This window comes from Triticum urartu, chromosome 5 (genome assembly GCF_003073215.2).
Source record: "Triticum urartu cultivar G1812 chromosome 5, Tu2.1, whole genome shotgun sequence".
Classification (NCBI taxonomy): domain Eukaryota; kingdom Viridiplantae; phylum Streptophyta; class Magnoliopsida; order Poales; family Poaceae; genus Triticum; species Triticum urartu.
The window spans coordinates 643,118,032-643,123,498 of NC_053026.1; the positions used below are offsets into that span (position 1 = coordinate 643,118,032).

At 46.1% G+C, this 5,467-nt stretch overlaps 1 long non-coding RNA gene across 4 annotated transcripts; it reads right to left on the bottom strand.

The window, feature by feature from the left end:
• Positions 1–1,320: 1,320 nt before the first annotated feature.
• LOC125511535 lies at positions 1,321–5,077 on the bottom strand. 4 transcript variants are annotated; one of them, XR_007285038.1, is made up of 8 exons: positions 4,790–5,077; positions 4,429–4,731; positions 4,130–4,317; positions 3,163–3,353; positions 2,509–2,774; positions 1,899–2,015; positions 1,641–1,752; positions 1,321–1,551 (listed from the first exon to the last, which is right to left on the bottom strand). It is a non-coding gene; the product is annotated as an uncharacterized LOC125511535 (long non-coding RNA). The 4 variants fall into 4 exon arrangements; XR_007285037.1 differs by having other exon boundaries at positions 2,509–2,597; positions 2,689–2,774; positions 3,163–4,317; XR_007285036.1 differs by having other exon boundaries at positions 3,163–4,317; positions 4,429–4,721.
• Between the last annotated feature and the right edge of the window lie 390 nt (positions 5,078–5,467).

Genomic DNA, 5,467 nt, shown 5'->3' on the forward strand with positions numbered 1-5,467 from the left:
GCGATGCTGCAGAAGGTGGCGGCAGGTCTTGTTCGCTCGCCTTTGCTGCCACGGCGACGCGACACATGGTGGCAAGGATCTGGCGGTGATACTTGCTGCGTGGCGACGGGGTGCGTGAGGTGGCGGGCCCACTCGACGGTGTCTGACGCGGCACGGGCATATGGTTTGGTCTTGTGGATGGTCGGATTCTTGACGCTCTTCAAGCGTGCACCCACGCAAGGGTGTATCGCCTAGGTGGCAGGGGTGGTTGCGGTTGTGGTTGCGTGCGAACCTCCGGTGACCGATGGCGTGGCGTTTGGTGGATCTTTGGGTGAGGATGGCGGTCCATCGGATGCATCCTTGGCCGGATCTGGAGAGGGCAGATCTGGCCCATGGAGCCCCCCTGTCACAATGACTCGACGTGTTTTAATGTTACTTCGGCAGTGCGGTGTGGGTAGGGGCCAATGATCCCTGTCCCCGAACATATCGATTGGTGTGGGGGCTGAATCCAGGCGGGATCTGGACTCTGGAACCAGTGTTCCTCTGCACTAATTGGTTGTTGGGTACATTCCAAGGTTCTTGCTTTTCCGGCAGGTTCATGTCTTGGGGCGGCCAAGAGTTCGTCTTGGACGCCATGGCGACAGTGGAAGGTGAGCTTGCCTGGTTGGCTCTGCGGCAAGCAGCACCACCACTACAACGGTAGTGTCACCTCATCTTGGCGATGTGGGTAGTAGCAAGGGAATTGGTGGGCGTGATCCTGGTGTCACTGTACCTTCAGTGATGGCTGCCCTCAGGTCTGGATCTGGAGGCTTCGAGCTGGCGGCGGCAATCCGCCCTCCAGTTGGGTCGGCACCTGGGTGTTGCGAGTGGCACATGTAAGGTTTCAAGCGAAAGCTCTACACTTCGGCGCTGGCAACGTTGCTTATGGGTGTTGCTTCCCTCTTGGAGGTGCGTTGCAGGTCCCCTAACGGTGCATGTCCGAGTGAAAACCCTAGTCCTTCTTTTCAGACTCGATGGTGGCGCATGGCGTCGTGACCCTCTTGGAGACATCACCATGGAGCTCCGATCCCTTTTGGTTGCACTAGGCCAGCGGCTTTGGGCATGCCTTGATCCTTACACTAGTGGCTGGGGCGCGCCCTGGGCGCGCCACCTGAGGCGTGAATCTGCGTACTAATCTAGCTGCTGGAGCTGATAACGTGATTGTACAGTACTAATGCGAGCCAACAGTTAAAGAAAAGAATGTATGGAGGAGAACTGCAGCAGCACATATCGTTTTTGGCTCAAGATATGCAAGCATCAGAAAGTAAAGGGAGGAATCGTAGCAGCAGCAGAGATAACAATATGCCAACTTTTGCCATGCAAAATGTAGCTGGTACAACATGTTTTCTTTCACCCACCTGTTCCACAATTTATTTTTTAAATCTCAAAGAAAAAAGGAAGTTTGCATGACCACACATCAGAATAGCAAGATTATCTATCAAGATGCAAGAGTTCATCCTGGTAGATAGATTGAGAAAATGTGATATATTCAACAGCCAAAGCAAAAAAAGTTCTTGGTTGACACCATATGGCCTGGTTCAGCAAAATGTTTGAAATTTTAGTATGATATCTAATTAAAAATATTTGAATTATGAGTCTTTTTACAGAAATGAGAATCTTACAAGTATTGTGTCTTCAGGATGTGAGAACCTCTAACATCAAAATGTTTTATGTTCCTCTTGTGGTCTAGACGTTCCAGCGTGGTATAGAGGGAAACTTAAGGGCATAGTCCATCTGAAATTACAAAAGTACAGAATTAGACATAACTTGAACTACTAAGTAACATAGGACTAATATGCTGGTTCAGACTTTTCATAATTGATCTGCCAAGCAAGGTAGGTAAAATGTACAAAAATTTAGAACTCTAAACCAGAACTCACCAGTACAAACCTCTGCCATTTTCCCAAAGGCTCAAAGATGATGATTAGAAGTGTAATAACTGACATTACATCTGATCCTATGTACTTGTTCATCATCTTCCAATAACTGTCGCGATCCTGCAAGTTAACTGAAGTTGGAAAAACAACATAAAGTGCAACGATAATAGCATACAACTAAATTTTGAGGGCTTAAAAGTGCTTCATCACTTTAGTTCTCAGAGCAATAGTTTCCTCGAGGAAAAACACCATAAAAAAGGTGAAACGTTTAGCGCACAACATAGCAGACATCACTGAATACTCATCAGCCATCCATGACGCAGATCATCACACGAGATATATCCAGATCTGGTTAACACACGAGATATACGCAGATCTGGTTAAGTAATAAGATTCACAGTGCAAAAGGAAGGATGCAAGGTGCCTGCTCGGATCTGCAGCGGGGTGTGCAATGAATACAAATCCTGACAAGACAATTTTTAAAGCAGGTCATGGGTGGAGCATAAGCACAAACACCTGACGAGCGCCACCCCATCCACACAATAAACCAGTCCAACAGCAACATTGAATCACTCATATGAACGGATAAAAGCATGAGGAGACAACATCTCACCAGTGGTACGGCAGGAAGGAAGTAATGAAGAGAACAGGAAACAAGCGGTAGACTAACGATCAACAAATGTGTGCTCACTTCACACCAATCTGCAAAAACAGAACACATGTTAGCAAAGAGGGGTAGCAGCATGGTCGTTGCAAAGAAGGAAACAAGACTAAAATCCACCGCAGTCAGGACCACGTCCATGGAGCCATGAAGCAGACCAAGGAGGCGTCATCTCACCAGTCGTTACGCTCTGAAATGCTGCTTCCCATCTGTCCTACCTGATAGCAGAATTTATCTAAAAAATTAATTTAGTGTAGCTAAAGTATCTATGTGCAAATACATTTCACCTATAATCATTAACGCATCTGGGTAGAGCATGCACAAATGAAAACAACACCTTTTTTAATAAATAATGTGCATCTAATGATAAGCTACAACCGTATCTTTATTTAGTACACGGAAGAAAATATTCTTACGAACACACAGGTCTCACCTATGTTGCCAAGATTTCAGTATCTGTTATTGTCTTATGCCACAAATCTTAGAACACCTTTCTTTATTCTCTTCAAGGAAATTATCATGAAGACAATCAGAAGACAATAAACATGATGTATCCCTCCTTCACTAATTCCTTCTCCAATACTAAAGTGTATTAAAAAAAATCACCTTTATGGTCAGAGCCTCAGAGGGTTTCATCCGCACTTAATTTGAGTCCACACGGCTTGTTTCCGAAAATTTGATCCATGTCTTAGCCTTCCCCCTTGCAAAGCTTCAAAGAATGATAAATATTTTGGGACTCTGGTATACGTCACCATGACCTTATTAGAGAAGAAATCCGTAGGAATCAACTAACCAGTCTGCCATTAAAACAAAAGGAAATTTGGTAGATGAAGTTACAGGGATAAAGAGGGATCAGTACTTTAACCTCACTCCTAGTTGATTCTCAAATTCTAACTATTTTTTAACTCTGCATGTCTTATAATCAAAAGGAATTTAAGTATTTCTTTCGAATGTTGTGCTAGAATTGTTGATAAGAGAAATATGTACCTCAAGGCGAACAAAGATATGATGTAACAGTGAAAGGTAAAAATCCAGCCAAAAAAAGAACAATGCAAGGAAAAACATCATAGTAAAAAGACCTGTAATCAATATAGGATTTGATTCTTATGTAAGCTGCCCTAAATTTTTTCGACAACATATTTTCTTTTCTTAACTCATAAGTTTTTTTTAGCAGATGTGCATTACAGAAATCACAATTTCTGTTATTTGCTACTTTAGTTCCGCTTTGCATGACAAAAGTGTCGCCTTAAAACCTATGGCATACTTATCAGATGCAAAGCATCGAGAGGTGAGAACAGCAGGTGCCAAAATTTATTTGTCAATTCATGAAACATCTCTTTCCTGTCACAATATATGTTGGTGAAAAACATATTACTACGAAGCGGAGTAAAAAATGCATTTCTCAGAATACAGAGTTGGACTATGTACCCTTTAGTTATAGATCAAGCAGCAGCATAATCGGAAACAAAAGAAAACACACCATAGAGTGCACTTCACTATATCTATTCTTCTCTAAATCAGGAAGTCCTGGAAGAAGGGATGAACGTAATAGCAAAAGATAAAAAGAGCTCACTTGCCATTTGTAGGTTCATATAACTGAAGTAGTAGGCTAACTACAGCAGTACACTTGCCACTTCGCTAGGGCCAAGTTTAGCAATACTTGTGAAAATTCAGACATATAAAAGCATCATTCTGGGTATATAACGATTGCAGCTGCTCCATTTGGATACGTGGTAGATTCAGTCTTTTCAAAATTGGTTCCTACAAATTAACCGATGCATCCAAAGGAATTTGTTTAGATATGAGCATATCCAAAATCTGAGCACATCTAAACACCTATTAGAACAGAGAGGAAGAAAAGGAAAAGCTCACCAACAAATCTTGCAGCCTCCCGCAAACGGCAGGCCAATCGAATCGGACACGAACAGCACCAGCAACAGCAGCAACCAACCCGCAGGAGAAGGAGTTGTGGCAGGGCGGCACGTCGATCTGGTCTGGCTTGTACTCGTCCTCCCGCGGCTTCCTCGGGACGAGAGCTGGTGTCGCCGCCCGCCTTGTCATCAGCGCCATGGGAAAGAGCAGGGCCACGCCTTGCTACGAGGAAGAGGCCCCCGCCGGCGCATCTAACGCCATGATGGCTGCCCGAGCCCAGGCCCGCGCCGCCCCTGCAGCCATCTGCGTGCGTTGAGACAAGGCGGAGAAGGAATGGGAAGATGAGAGAGATCAGGCTGACCTCAGATGCTTTCTTCCGTCCCTCCGGCGGCGCTGGTGGCAGATCACAGATCGAAACCGCCGCCGCCGCCGACTTCTCTTCCCACCCGATCGGCATGGTCGGTGGCGTACTCACAGCCGCGTCCCCTCATCCTTCTCTTCCGCTCGGCCTTCCCATCCCCTGGCTGCCTCCTTCCGATGGCCAAGAATTGGAACGAGCAGATCGGGGGAAAAAGAGGAAGGAAAGGTTGCGTGTCATGGGAGAGAAAAAGAGAAAGGGGTGAGGGGCTCGAGGCGGCTTCTGTTTCGACTGTCTCTCTCTCCCTTCTCGACGAAGCAAACGAGAAGCGCCGGGCAGTCAATACGCTACATCGATCTTTTTCGATGACGTAGACATGCCAGACATCAACCCTCTCTCCAATTGGCCATCTCAAATAGTAGTAACGTCCATGCTGACGTGGACATCATGAGGGACGGCCCTTGATGCACACCTTATTGTTTTGGATGTGGAATCCTTGACTCTGGCATGGGGTGGCCTCGATGGTCTCCTATGGTATACATGTTCCCGCGTTGTCACCATGGTTCTAGCAGCACTCCATGGCCCGGAGCGAGAGGGCAGGCTTGCTGTGTTTGATGCAACGGTGTCCGGTGGCCTCTGAAGGGGGCATGGTTCCGTCCTAGTAGTCTAGGTTGGTTCTGT